At 36.8% G+C, this 21,477-nt stretch overlaps 2 long non-coding RNA genes and 1 other non-coding gene across 3 annotated transcripts; 2 read left to right on the forward strand and 1 right to left on the reverse strand.

Annotated features, from left to right (window-relative positions):
• Positions 1-2,858: 2,858 nt before the first annotated feature.
• TRNAT-AGU (transfer RNA threonine (anticodon AGU)) lies at positions 2,859-2,932 on the forward strand. Its single transcript has one exon. It is a non-coding gene; the product is annotated as a tRNA-Thr (tRNA).
• Positions 2,933-11,823: 8,891 nt separating this feature from the next.
• Positions 11,824-15,389, reverse strand: LOC109114325 (uncharacterized). The gene is made up of 3 exons (XR_016077780.1): positions 15,159-15,389; positions 14,558-15,038; positions 11,824-14,456 (listed from the first exon to the last, which is right to left on the reverse strand). It is a non-coding gene; the product is annotated as an uncharacterized LOC109114325 (long non-coding RNA).
• A 3,939-nt stretch (positions 15,390-19,328) lies between these two features.
• Positions 19,329-21,444, forward strand: LOC148790596 (uncharacterized). Its single transcript, XR_016077867.1, has 6 exons — positions 19,329-19,656; positions 19,766-19,816; positions 19,905-20,007; positions 20,092-20,166; positions 20,258-20,407; positions 20,510-21,444. It is a non-coding gene; the product is annotated as an uncharacterized LOC148790596 (long non-coding RNA).
• Positions 21,445-21,477: the final 33 nt, after the last annotated feature.

Consider the following 21,477-nt stretch of genomic DNA (forward strand, 5'->3'; position numbering starts at 1 on the left):
GTTAGTGCTGTGAATAGCGATGGTTAAATTACAATGATTATTATTATTATTATTATTTTCATCATAAATAAAAATAATTTTTATTTTAATAATTTTTTATTTAAAATGATGAATATATAACATTAGAAATGTCTTTAAATGTTTTCAATAAAATTGTATTTTTTGTGTTTTATCTTTTTTAAATATTTATTATTCAATTTTGACATCACCATGAGTTTATTTGAAAATTTGATCATTGACCCACTATTTAGATAGGAAAATAGCCTTGCTTTCAGATCAATTTTAAATTATATATTTCATCTACATTATAATATTAGAAATATGTCCAAATTTTTTATAATTTTTATATTTTTAATTCCTTGTACCTTTTATTTTTTAAAAAATTATTATTTTACTATAACATCATTGGTTAATCCATTTGACCCAAACCACTAACCCACCACCAAAACCATTTATTATTGCATTTCCATCATGATAAAATTTTGTATAATACTTATATTTGTTCAATACAATTAATGTATAATATTATAGATGGACCCAATATTTTATTTTTTTATAAATATATGCCCAAATTTTTCTTTATTTTTGTGATTTTTTTGTATTTTTATTTTAAAAGTTTTATTATAAATATAAAAATTATTCTCTAATTTTATAATATGTATGTATATATGTGTATAACTTATTTAATATATAGGGCAAATTTCTTAAACAACCCCTATTGTTTAGCTAATTGTCAAGATGTACCTTATTGTTTATAAATTGCCTTGGAGAACCCTTACTATTTCTGACAATTGTCACAAACTTCCCCTACTATCAACTATCTGTTATGGGTCATTGACATGTGACATCACATGATGGGTATATTGTTAAAAAAATATTGAATTACCCTTTACCGGTCTAAAATGCACCTTTTCAATTTGGCCCATTTCAGTTTGGTCACAACAATCTCTTTGGGCCACTTGCATCACACATATATCAACACGACAAGGACGAAGGTATTGCCTTCGGTTTGTTTGGGTAATACACAATCCTCTCTGTGAGTAGAGGAAGGTATTGTGTTCGGTTTGGTTGGAGTCACAATCATCACCTATGCTATATTACAGCCACGAGACGGTTTTGGTGTTTGGTAATAATTGGCATAACTTCAAGTACAACTGATCCGATGGAAGGTGAGCTCTGTCAATCGATTGTGAGTAGGTAAAACCATCATCGGATGGAAACTTAGGGACGATGTAAACGTAACATTTCATTGTGAATGGAGCATTTCACAATGACTGAAAAATACAGATTTTCGATGCCCTCCCGCATCACCTGCTCGCACGCCCAGCCCCCAACCCCCTGCCTGCCCGCCTCGTCATCTCGCATTCCCACCCCTACAGCTCACCTGCGTCACCCGCTCGCATGCCCAACCCCGCCCATCCACTCGCTTGCCCACATGGATCCCAAACATGACACGTAACCTTTCGGGGGCAATGTTGAACCTCAAATATATGTAAATGGTCCACTAACCAAGATTGACTTTGGACCTTTGGATCTCTGTAAATGGTCTCCCCAAAAGTAGAACTTTCACAATGAAATGTCTAAAAAGCTGAATTCACTGCAAAAAAAAGGGGGTTTTACCGTTCAGTCAACCTCTGAAATCCTAGCTCCACCATACAGTTGGGGGTGGGTGCCAGCTCGGAATTGATGCCAATTCAAGGACGGGTGTGGGTGTTATAGGTGGAGCTACTCATAAATTTTAATTGTTGTAGGTCTACAGTTCAAATCAGTATTTCTGAGGTGGAGTGTAGGCTAAAAATCCCCCCAAAAAGAAAACACATAAAATATTGACAGTAAGACAACCGTGTAAGACGAAAGGATTAGGGTTTAAAAACAACGTTGTTTTTCTTCTACTATTTGAGGTTTAAAAGCCATAAAACTATATGTCGTGTTAACATCGTTTTCTTCTATCTTACCTATAGACAAAAGTTTACGGTCACTGGCCGGAATTTGCAGCGGTAATGGAGTGTTCAGAACGAACAACGAAGGGTTTGGCTTTCATGAAAATAATTAACCATTGAGGGTTAATACAGTAATTTTCTTTTCGAGCAAATTCTGGTCCAACTTAATGGAAGGGCATAAACAACATTTCAATAAAAAGCATTACGATTTAACGATAGTGACAATTGTCAAAAACAGTAAGGGTGCTCCAAGACAATTTATAAATAGTAGAGGTACAATTTGACAATTAATTAAACAGTAGGGATAGTTTAAGAAATTTACCCTAATATATATGACTTGAATCGAATCTGAACCAGTTTAAGACCGGATGAAACCAATTTCAAACTAATAATAATCAAGACAATACATTAAAAACTAAAACTAACCCATAAATACCAAAACCAGCCAAATCGATTTAAGTCCATCAGGCCTATCGAATAGATCAAGCCATTAACAGATATTTTGTACATAAAATTCATAGGCTTGGAAGACGCAGGCCATGATGACTCCTAAAGTTGAGAGTGTTGATACCTCGAACCTTGCCGGTTGGAATGGTTATTCTTGATATCTATAATTATCTTTAAAATATTAATTTTTATAATATAATATTAATAAAGCAAGTTTTGTAACCAAAATTATCTTATATATCATCAATGAAATTTACCCTTTTAAATATAATTTAAATAAAATTTAGAGGAAAATATATACTTAATCCGGGTTTAATCGGTTGGGAACAGCAAAAACCGATCCCAACCTTATTATAACGGAAACAAACCGAGGTAATTGGTTCAGGCGGTTCGGTTTTGCAGGGGAGATTTGTTTCTATTTGAACTTGGCCACTCTAACATATTATCTTTTAGCTATAAGTATTTCATGTAGCTTTCGTAGCTCAGTTGGTTAGAGCACCCGTTTAGTAAGCGGGAGGTCTTGAGTTCGATTCTCAACGAAAGCATTAGTAAAACGTAAATCATGAATTTTTAATTATTTTTTTTTTATCTCTACATTCACGTCAAGTGAACGATTGGCTCAGACATCAGGTTCCACTGAGATTCAAAGATGAAAGATGACCAGTTTTGGACTATATGTATAAATAAAAAATGTTTTTCTTTTCCTTTTCCAAACACGTTTTACATTTTGGGGAAACAAAACAACCGGCTTTGACAGTATAGTTCACATGGGTCGGCAGAGGAAGCTTCTGTCATCTTGTGGACATGTCATCTGCTGTGATCAAAATGTGAATTAGGCTAGGTAACCAATTATAAGTGAACACGTGTCCACTAGTGATTGGCTTTATAGCCTGGTTCATACACTTGATTTGCAGCAGCAGATTATTGCTCGTTTATGTGCCCATAAATTATTTGCCCAGCTTTGTTGGTGCTCCGCATGTTCATCTATTTGTAGATTCCACGACCACGACAGTGGCTGACATCTGTGCGTGCAATGTGGAAATCGGATTCAGTCAGTGCCAAGCCCGTTCGAACCATCGTTATAGTCCTCATAAATAAAGTATAAAAGTATGGAAATGTTCTCGATGCAAGTCTATAAAAGTGTCCCAACAAGCTTTGCATTGACTGAATTCGATCTAGCCTATGAGACAGTGAAGTTATACCAACCGGTCACACTGACTTTGCAGTGGCAGGGAAATCTCACCATGGAGGACAATGAAGATATTTCCTATTCATCGCTGCATATAGGTTGCTTGAGAACGTGTTGCTGTGGAGGATAAGGGAGATGTTCAAAGTATCTTGTGATCGGTTGTTGGGACACTTGTTGGACCTAGATCCAAATAGGGGTGTTTATACTTTGGTTCATTGTAGTTAGACTTGTTTATGGGTCGGGTTTTTGCTCTTCATTAATATAAATTTTTTAGGCCTGAGCCCAAAGCCCGACTTGGGAGTCTGAGCGTCGATGCTTGAGTTCATCGGTTCCTGGGAGTGTGAGAGTGAGAATGAAAACTAAGAAAGTGAGAAGATAGAAGATGAAAATGGTATCGGTCAGAGAGAGAGAGAGAGAGAGAGCTCACCGCTGAAGAGAGAGACGACCTAGTTCTGGTGGCACCAGCCACCGATGCTTGAGTTCGCATAGTGAAAACGATGTGCTTGGGTTTGCGAGTTTTGAGAGTGAGAAACTGAGAATGAGAAGAAAAGTGAGAAGATAGAAGATGAAAACGATGCCGAATAGAGAGAGAGAGAGAGAGGACCTAGTTCTGGTGACACCAACCTCCGGTGCCTGAGTTTGTAGAATGAAAACGGTGCACCTAGGCTTGCCAATTCTAAGAGTTTGAGAGTGAGAAAATATGGACGAGAAGAAAAGTGAGAAGAATTTAGGGTTAGGGTTAGGCGGTTTAAGAATTTAGGGTTTAAACTATATAAAACCCGGGTCGGGCTTTTTTGACAAATCCCAAGCCCGACTTGAAAAAATCGAGTCGGGCTTTTATTAGGCTCGAGGTCAAGCCCGCGAGTTAAAACTCATGTTCAAGCCCGTTTGAGGGCCAGGCCGTCATTCTACCCGACCCATGAACAAGTCTAGTTGCAGTTTTCAGAACAAGCTAGGGGTGTCAATTGAATTGGATTTGGTCCAATCGGATCCAATTCAATGTGAGTCCATTACAAATGGACCAGGTTCAATCCAATCCAATGATATTTTGGACCACTCCAATTCAATGTTTGGACCATCCAATCTGTTCAAATTCGTTTTAATTTAGATTGGTTTTAATCCAAACCCAGTCCATTGACACTTCTATGCTTTATCTTATATCAATGGACTAGATATTGACCTAATCCAATCAAATAAATATTTTAGACCAGATTGGTCCAATCCAATCTGTCTTATTGGTCCATCCAATCCGTCCAATTTGATTTTGGACTAGACGAGGTCTAGTCCAAAATCGGTTCATTGACACCTTTAGGCCAAGCCAGTAAATTACGTTTGAAAAACTTCTCAAACCACATCAAACTTTTTTGGCATAAAAAACAAACCAGACCAAACTGTTTTTTAAAACGGTTTAGAAAACTTTGGAACATTCTTTTATTCTATTGGGCTTTAACCCAATTAAAAAGCGCAAATAGCACCCCTAGAAATTAACTTAAAAGTTTAATTTTATACGTTTGGTTTATATATATAATATTTAACAAAATTGCAATTTAGCAAAATATGAATCTGAACCTCACCGTTTTCAGGTGCAGACCGAACCAAAACCACAAATTTGGTTTGATTTAGTTTGGTTTTGCGCTTTGAACCAAACAATGAACACCCCTAGATCCAGCCTTAACCTTATCTATTTAGGGCCTGTTTGGGAGGGCTGAATTGAAGATTCAGCTAAAGTGGTTCAACTATTTTGAAGCACTCAAGATAAGCTATTCAAAGAGATTAAAGTGGACAACCCTTTAAATAACCGGGATTATATGGGTGGACCAGATTTTTTTAAGAGGGACCAAAAGCTAATAAACATAGATAAGGGGGTCCAAAAGTTAATAAATATGGATTGAAGCCATAATATAAGTGTGATCCAAATGGGGATTGTGGGGATTTTTATGACATGGGGATTATGGCAAGGGATGTCAACGGTATTCGAAAATTCAATTTCGAATTAGGGACTCGACATAATCAAATTTGGATAATTCAAATATATAATCAATCAAATTTATATATCCTATTCATATCGAATAGTTAATCAGATTTGAATTCGAATATGACCTGATTCAATTCGACCAATTATTTATTTTTTATATATAATATATAAACTATTTAAATGTTTTATATAATTTATATATAATATTTAAAATGTTTTATTTTAATTACCTAAAATAATTAATTGATTGAATTCGAATTGAATCAATTATTCGAATATTTAATCGAATTCGAATTCGAATATTAATTTTCAATAACCATTGGATATCGAATCGAAATCGGGTGTCAGGTTTTCTAGTCAGATTCAAATTTGAATGTTGCTTGGTTTAATTCGAATTCAATCCATTTACACCCCTAATTATGGCTCCCCTCCGCCCCTTGGATCTACTCTTAGTTGATTTGACTCTCTAAAATTTTCACCAAATATAACTTATAAATTGTTCATGTGGGATCCACCTCAAAGCCACTGAACTTCAACCCTCCCAAATAGGTTCTATGATCTATGATATAAAGATTCGATTGCTTTAAAGCATTTCGGATAGGCTATTCAAAGGTGCTGAAATAGATAGCCCTTCTAATGGCTAACTGATAACCAATTTGGGATCTTCGGATTTTTCACCAATAATAGCTTACAAGTCGCCCATGTGGGCCAACCCCAGAAAAGTAGATGCCATTGCCTAGGTTTGTAAAGGTTTTCTTACCTTTCCCTACTATTTCCTTCAAACCAAACACAACCTAAAAGAAACTTCAATGTAATTTCTTTCTTTAATTGAATGATAGCAAATTTAGGCTTTTCCGGATTTTCACCAAACATTACTTATAGGCTATTTGTGTGGGCCTACCTCGCAAACCCAAAAGCCAAGATGCTTAGCTTTGTCTAAGATCATGCAGCATGTGAGGTTGTCCCATCTCATAATAGCTGAATTGGTTGAACCAAATGACTTGATTATGTTTTGTCTTTTACATAAAATAGTTAAATAACAAAAATCTTTTAAGTGTACTAATTAATTCAATTTTAGTTTCAGTTATGACATATTTGGTTCACTACTTCGAGCCTCGTTCTTTCAATTCTTACTTATTATGGACAAAAATGAATATAACATTAGAGTGTTTGGTTACAAAATTCTTACCATGGGCCTTATTCAATTTTTAAATGAGAAATCAATCAATGACACTAAAATTGAACTAACTTGCAACATGAAAAAATAAATACTGTGTTACATGTTATTCATGACTAGTGTTGATGTTGTCATGAAAACTTATATCCACGGACAATTGACCCCAAACCATCTATGATAAACATTTATGTTGGTGGTTTTAAAGACCTAGGCTAGTGGTTTATGACCCCACAAAGTTTTTTTTTTTTCGAAAAATGAAAATGAGTAATATGGGACATGATTATATAATGTTTTATTATATTTTATAATTTTCTTAGTATGTTATGTTTATTAAATATATCAATTTGGTGAGACTGTTAGACATCTTCATATTATCATTTTATTTTTAATTTTATAATTTTTAAACCCCAACGCAAAATATTTTTTTGTTCCTTGTTTTTTTTTTTCATATTTTGCATTATTAATACGGGGGCTGTATGAGGTTGATTTGTGTTTTGTTGGTGTAGGTCTTGCATGTTTCCACTTTATATATACTAATTGGTATTGTATGTATAACTATATTATTATTTAGGTTGATGAAAAAAAGAATAAAATTGAAATTTATAATCAAATGAGTTCAAAATTTATTCTCATCCTTTATCACGAAAAGATTTCATTTCTTTTGGAAAAAGCATTTTGTCCTTAGCGTCATTTTTCATTCTACCAATTTTTGTCCACTAAAAAATTCCATTATTATAAAGAATGCAAAAATGAGAATTGAACCACACACACACACATATATATATATATACTATAAAAAGTACACAAACGGTCTAACATTTCTGAAATTTTTCTAGACTAAAATACCCCTTTTTTGAAATAGGGTCCCTATCTATTATGAGGGCAGAAAATATAATTTGAATATTATTATTCATTGCATTCAATTCCCACTCATTAAATTCCATTTAAGGTATTAACTCTCATTCATCCCTCATTTAACCATACATTTAAGGCATTTTTGTTTCTTTTAATTACTAAATTCCATTAATTAAATCCATACATAAATAACTCTAATGACATAAAAAATAAACAATTTTGAGTCAAATAGGCCAACCCATGTTGCATTGTTGCCACAATTAAATAATAAAAAATTAAAACTTGATAAAATGCAAGAAATATGAAAATTAAAGAAAATTTTGGGAACATCTTTAATATCATATATTCACCATATTAGACAATAATAAGTATGATAAATAAAAAATACTTTTATTAATGATGAAAATTGAATATAAAATTTAAAACAATTTGGAAATAAAATTATTTTCTTATTCTCTCTCATTAAGTCTCATATCTAAGGTATATTCTCTCATTAAATCCTATATTTAAGATATATTTTTCTCATAATTTAAATTCTATTAATTAAATCCACAACATTGATTTTAAAAGTATAAAAATAATTATTTTAAAAAATAATTTGAAAATAAAACCATTTTCTTCCCCTCTGTTGGTGGGTAAGCAATTTAACTATTTGGGTCAAATGGGTTAACCAATAATGTCATAATTAAATAATAATAAATCAAAGTAAATTATATATAAAAAATGAAAAAAAGGAATTGAGCATATCTCTAATATTATATATTCATTATACTAAATAAAATTAAGTACAAAATGTAAGAAATATTTTTATTAATGATGACAATGGAATTACAGGTCTAAAATAAACCTTGAAATTAAATTACATGATGTCATAGTCAAATAATAAAATTAGAAAAATACAAAACAATCACAAAAATAAAGAAAAAAAATTAGAGAACGATTTGGGAATATATTTGATGTAATATATTATTGGGTCCATCTATAATATTATACATTCATTGTATTGAACAAAAATAAGTATTATACATTATTTTATCAATGATGGAAATGCAATAATAAATGGTTTGGGTGGTGGGTTAGTGGTTTGGGTCAAATGGATTAACCAATGATGTTATAGTAAAATAATACATTTTTGAAAAATAAAAAGGTACAAGGAATTTAAAATATAAAAATTATAAAAAAATTGGACATATTTCTAATATTATGTTTTAATTATATCAAATAAAAATTAAGTATGATAAACAAACATTATTTATATAATGTATATGAAATATATAATTTAAAATTGATCTGAAAGCAAGGCTATTTTCCTATCTAGATGGTGGGCTAATGATCAAACTTTTCAAATAAACTCATGGTGATGTCAAAATTGAATAATAAATATTTAAAAAAGATAAAATACAAAAAATGCAATTTTGTCAAAAACATTTGGGGACATTTATAATGTTATATATTCATCATATTAAATAAAAAATTGTTAAAATAAAAATTATTTTTATTTATGATGAAAATAAAATAAAATTAAACTATATATATATATATATATATAAAAGAAAGAGTTTATGCTCTCTACCACTGCTATTCACAACACCAACTCCATTACATTGTGAATTGTGAGTGGCTATACAAATAGGTCAATTGGTATTTTGATATCAAAAGTTGTATGGAAAATGCATGGAATCAGTAGATTGGTTAGTCCACACCACACTTGTCCTTAATACAAATCATATGCAAAACAGTGTAGTGTGAACCGGTCCACACCATCCAATATTTCATCCACGTTATAGAATACTTGTTTTTTCTTTTTTTTGGAAAAGAAAGATCCTTCATTCATATCATATAGAAAAACTTACATGACTAGGATCTAAGGTACTATAATGTACACTTAGTTGGCCCTTACAAGATATATAAGCAAAAAAGTGAGCTGTTTGCAAATTCAACTAACGCTATGATATCTGTATACACCAAAAGATGTGATATTCCTTTTGTGGAGGCCACATGAAATCCTCTTAATAGGGCTCGTATTTCAACATCATACCTGTTGAGGGCCCAACAGGGTCTGCCTTTTGCATCGATGGACTGTTCATGAAGTATAATTAAAGTGATTTTGAGCTTTTTGGGTTTTCACGAAGTATAATTCCTAGATCTTTCATATGGGGCCTACCTTACAAAGCTAGAAACTGTTGTATGAAAGCCCTACCAAATGGGTGCTTAGTGCTTACTATGGGTTGGGCCCGAATTCCACCTTAAATCCGGTTCAACCCGTGCAAGACAGTATTCGATTATCCTATTCTGAATTCAATATCCAACGTAATCGAATCAAATTCGAATGGTTAGATAAATTTAACGGTTGAATTCAAATTTATACATTTTATCGATTAGTTTATTGAATTTGAATTCAAATTCGTGTTGAATTTGAATTTGATTAATTATATACATTAATATATATTAATAACAATTGTATACATTTAAAGTCTTAAAGAGGGGTCATGTCCCTCATAAAAAAATCTAACCTATTTGAGTGGTCATTCGATGACCCTTCCCCTCCCCCCTCTCGGGCCTCTCCCCCCCACCCCTCTCTCTCTCTCTCTCTCTCACACAGTCTCTTCTCGATGATGCTTCCCCTCCCGTCTTACCCTCTCGGGCCTCTTCCCCCCTCTCTCTCTTGTCATTTCATCTCCCTCTTTTTTAAGTTTTAACTTCATTATTCTTCATCTTCTTCTCTTCCTTTCTCTCCCCTTGTCTTTTTTATTCGCACTCCTCTTTTCTTCCTCTCTTTTTTATTCTCAATATTTGCAATTTGTGAGCATCGATGGCATCGTCTATGTGAAGGGATGGGAGATCCATCATATGAATGGCCGAACCTTGTAGGAAGGTTGGGCAAAATTTCAATTTTTTTTTACTTCCATTCGGAAATCTTATTCGCAATTTAGAAAATTGCATTTTAAAGGTTTGTTCTTGTAACCAAACCGGACCAAATCTGAAACCAAATTAAGGGAATGATATACTTGATACGGAATCCATGCAACAATGCTCCTCCCAACGTAGGTGTTCACGCCCAAAGAGAGTATCAAATCCTCCCACCATTGAAGATGACACAACTTAGGATGAGGCAGAATCAATAGGTATTCTTCACCAAGAACTAGTGATTCTTCAGCAAAAACTGAATGGGACAGTGAGCACAACTTCTAAATTATTTCTTTTGGAAAGAAACAATATCAAAATTGAATCTTGATCCAGTCCAAGAACTGGAGATTGAACAAGGTAGGGCGGCAAGAGCAGGAAGAAAAAGAGCAGAAGGCAAGAGCAGTCTAATTGTGTTGTCTTCTCTCTGTATTCAGTGAATGTGTCCCTAGAGGTTCGCCCTGCTCTCTTATTTATAACTTTAAAAAGACAATTTTCTAATATCATTAGGAGTTTCCTGATCCAAATCTTTTATTTGGATCTGGACTCTTTAAATGATAAGGATAATTCCTTATTTTATCTGTAGATAAAAGATCAACCTTCCTAATCAAATTAGGAGTTCCTTTAATCTAAATCTTTATTTGGATCTGGACTCTTTAAGTGGATAAGGATAATTCTTTATCTTATCTGCTGATCCAAATCCTAGATCCACTCCTATTTAATTAATCTAATTAACCCAGTTCGAAATGGATTTTTAGGTCCATTAAGCTTTCAAGCTCACTTCCACTTTAATGCTAGCTAGCTTGGCTCTCTTTGTATGGCATGGGACCCTATCATTGATCTACACATCAACCACATGGGTTCAACCTAACTTCTGTTACAAGGCTTGGCCGAATTCACTGCTGAATACAGTGAACCCCTGAGTTCATCACTATGGGCCCTTAATGGGCCCAACATTTACACTAAATGGTCATTGGGTCCAGCCATCTTATGAAGGCCCAAGGACTGTGGGCAGATGCAAGATTAGTCCATCAAGTATAACCCTCAATGGCCTTACACTTAACCTCTCAACCCATAATGATCAAACACTGGCCGATAAGAGAGGACCTCTCCTTCGACTGCAAAGTAAAGTGTTGCACTCTTTACTCACATGGATCCCGGGAATTAAAACTTTTTGCAAATATATATATATATATATATGTATATCTCTATATAAATATATTTTGCAAAAACAAATTTCAACGGTTGAAATCAACTGCCGTCAGTTTAGGTTTCCATCAGAGAGAGTGCATCCCCGATCATTCACTTTGTCCGACAAAGGGGCTGATCCTATCACTATGATCATCCACTCAGATGAATTCTCAGACTGTCCCAACATACTTAGGTTTTGACCCCCTCTAAGGATCTCACTGATTGGCATATCAAAGACAGCCCAATCCGACACCTGGTGCAGTATCATAATCGAGTCTAGGGGTCAGGCGTAACATTCCAGTTTTGCCCATCTATCTCCAAGGTCTAGGGCAATATTGGAATTTTGGTCCGATTCAGGGTTAAAAAAAAAACACATTGCATGTACCTCAGGTCTCACCCTGGCAATTGTGATAAGCCACCCCAACCAACTTGGTGGCACATCAGTGTTAGACTTGGCAGGATAAATCTCCCCAGATCTATCCAATGGCTATGAAAATTCTAAACTAACACGAGTCTCATATGTGTCCAGTTTAAAGGTATTACACAGAAACACACCATAATAACATGAATCAAATATGTACTTTATTCATTTACAATAAATGTTATAATGTATATTATGCTGATTGGAGCTAAGGGCATACATTGTCTAACACTATGATAGCAGTTGAGCACCGATCACCGGCCACAACCATCTCCTTCGCCACTACTCAAACTCAAACTCGATGCCTCAAGGCCCTCAACTGTCTAGCATCACCGGTCATTGTGCTGCAATAGTCCAGCATCACCGGCCAACACTACTTACTACCATTGCATTTGCACCATCGGGAACCCACGACTGCCACCGTCACACACTCACACTTGGCCCACCACCGGGAACCCACGACTGCTGCCGTCAATCCCCTACCTCTTTTCTCAAGCTAATCACTTGCGTTTCTTTGAAAACTCGGACATTTAAGATTCTAGACCTCATGCTGGTCGAATTCGAATCGATTTGAATATTCGATTTAATAATCGAATTCGAATTGAAACATTCAATATCCGTCGAATATTGAATCAAATTCGAATATTGTTTTTTATAATCAATTTAAAATTTGAATCTAGACTGATTTGATTCGAATTCAATTCGTTTACAGGCCTACGGAGAGGAGAAACTTGCTTTCCCTCCCGCCAACATATCTTAAAGACAAAAACCCCTCACTTGGAAAACCCAATTCCTGGGCGCCTCTCTCTCTCTCTCTCTCTCTCTCTCTCTCTCTCTCCCTCCGTGGTTTATGTCTAGGGATGGCAACGGGCAGGTATGGGGCAGGGCACCCCCTCCCCATCCCCGGCCCCGTTGGGGATGGGGAATCCCCGATATGTACCCGCCCCGCAAAGACCAAGAGGACACTAAGAGAAGGCTCGGAGATGTGAGTTTGTACAGGGGTTGCTGTTGTGACAGAAGCGTCCAACCATCACCTCCTATATCCATTAAAGAGTGAAGATTGGAGAACGAAGGAAAGACTAGGAAGCCTACTGCTACGGCGGCGGCAGCGCCCGGCCCCCGACGATCAATGGTTGTGCAAAGGTTGAAGGAATACTCAGTGTCTTTGTATGTGCGAACTGTGAAGGTTGAAGGAAGACAAAAGTCACGAAACAGTTGTCAATAGGGAAACAAATAGGTGGCTAACTCCTAAACCTAATACGTAATAGGTAATACCTTAACACATTATATATATGGGTATATTTGTAATTTACAACCGGGGTCGGGGCGGGCTCGGGGATTTATAAGCAGACCCATCCCTACCCTGTCTCCGCTCCATGGGCAAAAGAAAATTCCCCGAACCCGACCCGTATGCATTTGTGATCGGGGAAAATTTGCCCCATTCGGGGTGGGTCAGATCGGGGACCCGGTTTTGTGGATAAAATTGCCATCCCTCTCTCTCTCTATGGTTTATTCCATTTGGTCGTAGCAAGAAAATACTAATTTTGGGCGTCAAAAGCCACAGGCTAGTGAGTTTTCTCCCAGACTTCCAGTTTGATTAACATGAAACTTGTCCGTTTGTTTATTCTTCAAACAACTTTTGCTTGAAATCTCTTTTCTTTGTTCAAATTAATAAACTAGACTAGATATTAGAGGTTAGAATAAGGGTAAATTACAAAGACCCCCTGTACTATGGGGTCTGTGACAAAGACCCCCTGTATTTTGTTTTGCGACAAAGACCCCCTGTACTATGTCTGTGAGACAAAGACCCCCCTTGACTGTTAAGTCAGATGATGGAGTGTGTTAAATTACTAAAATACCCCATTAAACTTTTTCTATTTTCTTATTTTTTCCCTTTTTCTCTTAAAACCTATTTAACCTATCGTTTTTCCTTTCTTCTCTTCTTTTCCCCTCCCCTCACCGTCCTCTCTCATTCTTTCTCTCTCCCAACTCTCCGAAATGAAAGACATAATTCTCATAGCCACCGAGGGCCTCTTCGCGGTTTCACTTTTGTTGTGTTGTATTATGCTCTACTTTTTGATTAGGAAAAGAGCTACTCCATATGGGGTCTCCCAAGAGCCTCCGTTCTCCTTGAAGAAGGTGTTGGCGAAAGGGTGACTAGTCGTAGTTGGGGGCATCATGAGGACTTGAGAGGCCCCAGAAGGGGTTTTCGGTTGCCTGGGCGTGTTCTTGTAGATGCTTTAGCATGTTTTTGTCGTAGCTATGGAATTCCCCTGCTCCTATAATCTTGCCACCTCTCGTTGATGGTCAGGAAGGGTACCGAAGCTCTCCATCTGGTCCCAGGCCCACTGAAACATCTTGAGGAGATCACAGAAAAAGCAACCATTGATAAGAACTGGTTCTAACAAATAAATAAATGAGATGGGTTGAGACTTGAGAATGAAGATTTGAAGCTTACCACGATTGTAGAGCCCATGAGATTTGAGAATGAAGATTTGAAGCTACAGGAATACCTGGTAAACCTGAACTAGAGTCTTCCCGTAGAGGACGGGAAAATCGTCCACCGCCAGTGATAAACACTCTTTGTAGCGCCGTCTCGACCTATTGGTGAAGAAGATGTCTGGTTGTGCTTCACCAATCTTTGACACCCAATCAGGGAGTTCAATTTTGGCTTGTTTGGCAGCATGGAAGCAGAGAGATACGTGAAGCTTGAGACCCGCATCTCGGACCATCTCTACAAGCTCAAGATATCCCAACCAGTCGTACCTTCCTCTGGCTTCCTTCTCGGCTATCCCCCACCAGATGGGAAATTCGACCCCTTCTACCCCCAAAAGCTTCAGAGCTTTCAACCCTGCCCCGATTGCTCTTACATGGTTCAGTGTGTTGCCGTGGGAAACAGCATCCAGAGGAAGCCCAACAAATAAGTTTAATCCATCCTCCTGCATAAAAAATAATAATTAATTTTAATAAATATACATAGATTTCTCTAATGAATTAAAGTCGAGACCCTAGTTTCTGCAATTCAAAACGAACAGAAGGAAAGAAAAAATAACACTTACTAGCTTTGATCCTTTCGGCATCGCCCTCTCTCTGGCAATTTTCTCCGATCCGGAGACCTCCGGTTGTGTTGCCTTGACAGAGACTTGAATTTCATCTATTGTCCATCTCCTAGCAAGATTAAAACATGCCTTATTTTTTCTGGTGAAAGATCTGCTTGAAACTAAAAACCCAAGCTTTCAATTAGGTGAATCCGCCATCCCCATATTATAAGGGTAGTATGAGGATTAAAAAATATTGCAACGGATTTTTTGGACAAAGGCTAATGGAAGGGGGTCTTTGTCTCACGGTCATAGTAGAAGGGGGTCTTTATCGCAAAACAAATTACAGGGGGGTCTTTGTAATTTACCCTTACGATAACTATAATAAAAATTTGAGTGGGTAAATAATTCTGTAACCATATTTTCATTTTAGTGTTCTTGTATCCATTTGTTTTATTATAATTTGAATCACTATTTTAGTTATTTTTCCGTGCGTTTTTAGTTATGGGATTCCGAGGCCTGATGAAAGATAGTTTAAGATAATTTGCAATAACCAATAAGACATTGCATACATTCTAATAATTTACCTATTGATTATTAATAGAATAATAGCTACTTTATTAATCACCTATCATAATAACTACTAATCAATAATTAATTCAAACAAAAGGATGAAAATCAAATAATTATTAGGGTAAATTACAAAGACCCCTTGTACTTTGTTTTGTTATAAAGACTCCCTTTGTACTAAGATCGTGAGACAAAGATCCTCTTCCGTTAGTTTTTCGTTGAAATCTACGGTTACAATATGTTTTAATTACTATACTACCATTTAAGAAAAATATTATTCATCTTCCCTGACCTCACGATACAGGAACAACATGACCGTATTCCTTCACATTTTTTCTCTCCCCCCCCCGATCTCTCTTTTTGCACTTCCCCTTAGAAAGGAACTTCATAGAAAGCAACGACAACATCAACTTCAGGAATCAAAACAGAACTTGCAATTGAGAGAGCACCGCCCATGCAAAATCCTGTCACACCTACCTTCTATGAACCATTTGCCTTGAGCCAACTAACTGAAGCACGAATATCACCTTGCCAATCAAGACCATCCATTAAATGTTGTGCTTCAGCAACGTCTAAACCAACCTTTCCACGATACAAATATGGGATGAGTGTTTTAAAACCAAGATTCATTTGGGAAATTTTCAAAGCATGGTTCTTGACCTCATAATCAACCCCCACCACATAAGCATCAAATATAATATCATCTCTCTGAATCTGAATTTTCTTCAATTCGGAGGTCGTAGAACCCGCCATCGAGCAGATTTGGAATCGGCAACAAGAAGAAGAAAAAGATGAAGCAGAGAGTGGTGTGGGCCCTTGGGCTATGATGGAGGTTGCTGGTGCTAGATCTGATGAACGAGGTGAGCCCAGTTCGGTGTCACCTGCTGATGTGCTGAAGTAGCTCGACCGTTGCCCGGACGAGTCTGTGCTTTACGCGCTTGTTTTGGTAGTCAGGTGGTGCTGCCGCCGAAACGACAGCTGAGGCCTTGGGAGTCGGGCTGGAACGAAGTGGAGTCAGATTTATTTTGACCGTTAAGATGACGATGTCGAGACAGGAAGCGAACGATAGCGAGGTTATCATTAAGGAGATCGAAGATCGGGTGGTGGGGAGAGGTTTGATCATAAGGGGATGGGCCCCATAGAGCCATGGGCGGGTTCCTGACTCAATGCGGGTGGAACTTGGTGATGGAAGGGATTACGGTTGGGGTGCTGTTGCTAACTTGGCCGAGAGAAGCTGACCGGTTCGTGAATGCCGAGTTGCTAACGATCGAGAGGTTTAAGTTGTAAATCCTTTTCTTGTCTTTCTTTTCTGACTTTTGTTAGCTTAGCTCAGGCGGTGGAGAGAGAAGACCAAGAAGAGTCTGAAGAAAGGGGTGAAGAGAAAGGAGAAGGGGAAAAAGAGAGATCCGGAGAGAGGGAGTGACAGAGAGAGATGTGAAGGAATACCGCCGCTGCTATTCTTGTGTCCTGAAGTTGGGGAAGATAAATAGTGCTTTTCTTACAAGGGTAGTATGGGAATTAAAAAATTTTATAACAGAAAGCTAAGGAAAAGGGGTCATAATATAAAGAGGTTTTTATCACAAAACAAAATACAGGAGGTATTTGTCACAGATGTCATAGTACGGGGGGTATTTGTAATTTATCCTAATTATTATAAGTTTGATGAAGCGCCCACTAAATCAAACAATTAACAAGTTGAGTCTTCAAAATAAAAAGACAAGTTGAAACACCCGTGAAATCAATTACCATAAGCAGGTGGATGAAACACCCATTGAATCAAACAATCAACGAGTTGGACCGCTTATTTAAAAATTCATTATATCAATTTGATATTTAAAAATCCAACATCAGTTTTTTTTTTTTACAATAAAAAAATCAAAATATTATATGGAGGAAGATTTCATGTTTCAGAATAATATAATTTGTCTTTTAAAGGAAATTGGAACTGGGCCAATTGGTAGTAGCTGATAGTGGCTACTGGTGTGGTGGCGGAGGCCAAGTGGTGATGGTGGACAGGAAATATCTTTTCTGGTGGTGGGTGCATTAGGCGGCAGCACGGTGGTCTCGTGAGAAACGCCAGCTTAGTTTTCACTACAGCAGTGGTTTTTAAGACCGCCAGCTTTAAACCGCCGTGTTTGATCATTTTTCTTGTAGTGGTAAGCAGCTGCAAAGGGCAATGGAATTGAATGAAGAGTGAAGGAGTCAGCGGCCAGCAATGCTGGTTGGGAACATGCAGTAGGGCAGTGCTCATTACTGATGGAAGAGGAGAGAAAAGTTCAAGAGATGTTTTAGGGCCAACTGAGTGGTGGCTCAGTAATTGGATTGTTCTAACAGAGAGAGATGTAGATTTGAGTTCCGGCTATCACCAACTTTGGACGTGACACAGGAGTACCATTCAATAAAAAAAAAAAGAGAGAGATGATTTAGGGTATAGGGGTTTTTCTTTTCACTTTCCTTCACTTTGGGCCAGGTTAGGTTGGGCTTAGAAAATTATGCACAAGCCTGGCCCATAAATTCCTGGGCTTAATGCAGGCCTGGATTGGCCAGGCCTAAGCACGAAAACTTGGTGTCGTACCCGAAAATTTGTGGGTTGGACCAGGCCGGGCTAAGAAAAGAATGATCAACCCTATGCAAGATATTAGGTGAGGGGTGGGGGGTGGGGGGGAAGGGAGATGATGGCGAAGCAACTAGTTCAGTAATCTGGGGCTAGGTTATTCAGTGTTCTTTGATTGTTTTAGAGTTTGCTAAGCTTTCTTGTGTTGTTGTTGATGGATTAGGCAATTATAAACAATTTTCTAATATTTTCCTACTTGAAATAACTCATTACATTTATGTTGCATTGCTTACTTTTCCATATTCCTAATTGAAATAACTACTCACAAACAAAATTTTCTTGTTGCAGGAAAAGAAAAATTCAGTTAGCTTTGCTTCTCATCTTATGGATCTTAGAAGCAAGAATGTTTAACCGTCATGGTGAAAAACTTCTAGAATCAGTGGAGAAATTGTTGGAACTTATTCAACAACCAAGCGTCAATGATCAGATCGGATAAAGAGGGTGTGTTCTGTTTGTGGTTGTTGAACCTTATACTGCTATAAAGAAACAAGTTATGATGCGAGAGTGAAGTGGTTGAAAACTTGAGCACACAGGTTCTTTAGTTAGGTTGCAAGGGAATAGAGAGTGGTTCTTTTTGGCATGGTTTTCAAAATTGGATCAGATCGGATATCCAATGTTTAGGTATTTTAAGGAATGTTTTGATGGGTTCGAGTGTTGCATGAAGACCTTCGTGACCTGACCTCTAATAGAAGACTGAAACTCCATTCGAATGGTGTCTCAATTCCTTATCAGCAGCCTAAGTTAACTGTTAACTTCAAAAATTAAAATAAAAAAAAAAGGGTAAATTATAAAGACACCCCCTGTATTATGGGGTCCGTAACAAATACCCCTGTATTTTGTTTTGCGACAAAGACCCTCCTGTATTATGACCGTTAGACAAAACCCCTTCTGTTAGTTTTTCGTTGAAACCTGTCGTTGCAATATTTTTTAATTCCCATACTATCCTTATAGACAACTGAAAAAAAAAAGATACTGTTCATCTTCCCAACCTCACGACAGTCCCTTTCTCCAATTGTGAATAAACAGCCTCCCCCTGTTCCAGATCAATCTGTAATTTCCCCAAGTCCCATAAAACCCCAAAAGTTTGTGAATGAAGAGAAGAAGATTGCACAGGTCAATGAAACACCAAAACCCATCTCCCCGGTTCAGAATAAAAAGACTTCACCTGTTGCAGATCACACCCTAATTGCTCATAAATTTGCAAACCTGAAAAGATCCATGGATGAAGAAAGCAAGCTTCAACAGGGCCATGATAAACCGGCACCAATCTCTCCCAATGTGAATTAGCAGCGACGCTCTGTTTTTGTTCATCCTGTAATGATCAATCACCTCCAAGTAAGTCATTTCCAGTTACAGTTTGGTGATATTAGTTCCTGGTTTCAGGTGCTATTTTTCTTTTTGTTTATCTCACTTCTTCAAATTTGTTGGCCTTTCATGGATGAAGTTTCAGAAGTAAACGGTAAACCAGAAACCCATGAAAAATTACAAAGCATTGGTGAGTCTCTCTTCTGATCCGTTTAGTAAAATTCTCTTTATTTATTTATTTTTTCATTTTTCTACTTGATTTTTTTTGAAAAATTCAGTCGATTTAGTCATGTGGAGAGACGTATCGAGATCATCATTTGTGTATGGAATCGGGACATTTTTCCTACTTTCATCCTCCTTCACTAAAGACCTTAATTTCAGGTAGTCTAATAAAATGAGAAGTGACATTTCTCCCCCATTAATCCCCATCATAACTGAATTTTCTTGTTTTTTCACTTTCGACAGCTTAATTTCTACAACGTCTTATATGGGTCTCATCTATCTTGCTTTAATTTTTGTCCACAAATCAATTATCTGCAGGTAAATCTCCCAAACCCACTAAGTTTACTTAAATAAAGAAGTTAGATATGTTTCTTAATTCTCACTTATTTTCTTTTTCAAAAATTACAAGGGAGCTCTAGATATAGATGATTCAAACCAGACACATGTAGTGGGGGAAGAAGAGGCAATTTGGTTAATAAAACTAATTCTTCCTTACTTAAACGAGTTTCTGTTAAAGCTCAGAAGCTTGTTCTCTGGAGACCCTTCTACCACCATGAAGGTAACTCTCTCTCTCTCTCTCTCTCCATTAAATTATTAAGAAACAGGAATTGTGAGAATGACAATTGGCAATTTTGCTGCTTATTTTATCCCGGTGTGGAAGCTCCATATAGCCGGAGGAGCAACCGGATCACTGGTCACATGTCAAGAGCAACCAGTGATTCTCTTCCGGAGACTCGACAACGAAGCGAACACCAATGCCAAGAGGAAAACCTTCTTGGGTTAGAGTAGAAAGGGTACCTACAAAAGTTAGCTCCATTATTGTCCGAGAAACTTCAGCTGGAGATGGCTTTTTCTGCAAATCCTTCTGGATGGGCTCTGAAACTACAGAAAGCGAGCATTTCAGAGGCTGATACGAGGATGTGAGAAATGGATTTTTCTCTGTAAGACTCAAAGTGGACCTCCTAATGGGTTCAATTGAAGAGAAAGTAGAAAAGAAAGAGATATTTCTGCAGAAGGGAGAAGTAGGGAAGATGGAGGGAAGTGAATTTAGTGTGAGAGGTTGCGTGTGAAGCACCATCTGGCGACACAAAACGAAATGAGTTTCACTAGACTTTTCTTTTTTTAATTGCTTACAAATATTTGAAGAACCAGAGCTTAGCCTTCTGACAGAAAATAAATTTAGAATCAGATAATAATTAGAAGCTGGATCTTGAATATGTTCTTCATCACGAAGCAATTCCCACTGGTGGTTCTCAAGGAGATGATGAAGCAGAGATTCTTCCAGGATGTGTTGAAGAGAGGAAAATGGAAGTGGCCCACAGACTTGCAGAGGATTGTTTTGTACGACACCCTGGTGGAATCCCATTTGCAGAGGTAGAGAACAGCAGCAGCAGTAATCCCTGATCCCTTTTCTCTCCTCTTATCGCCGCTGTTGTTCGTGCATATTGAAGTTAGGGAAGATAAACAGTGTTTTTCTTATTATAAGTGTAATATGGGGATTTAAAATTATTATAACGGCGGATTTTAATGAAAAGTTAACGGAGGGGGGTTTTTGTCTCACGGTCATAGTACAGAGGGTCTTTATAATTTACCCAAAAATAAATAAAATAAAGAACTATTAAACTGAGT

This window comes from Nelumbo nucifera, chromosome 6 (genome assembly GCF_055504915.1).
Source record: "Nelumbo nucifera cultivar China Antique chromosome 6, China Antique-T2T, whole genome shotgun sequence".
NCBI classification, from domain to species: domain Eukaryota; kingdom Viridiplantae; phylum Streptophyta; class Magnoliopsida; order Proteales; family Nelumbonaceae; genus Nelumbo; species Nelumbo nucifera.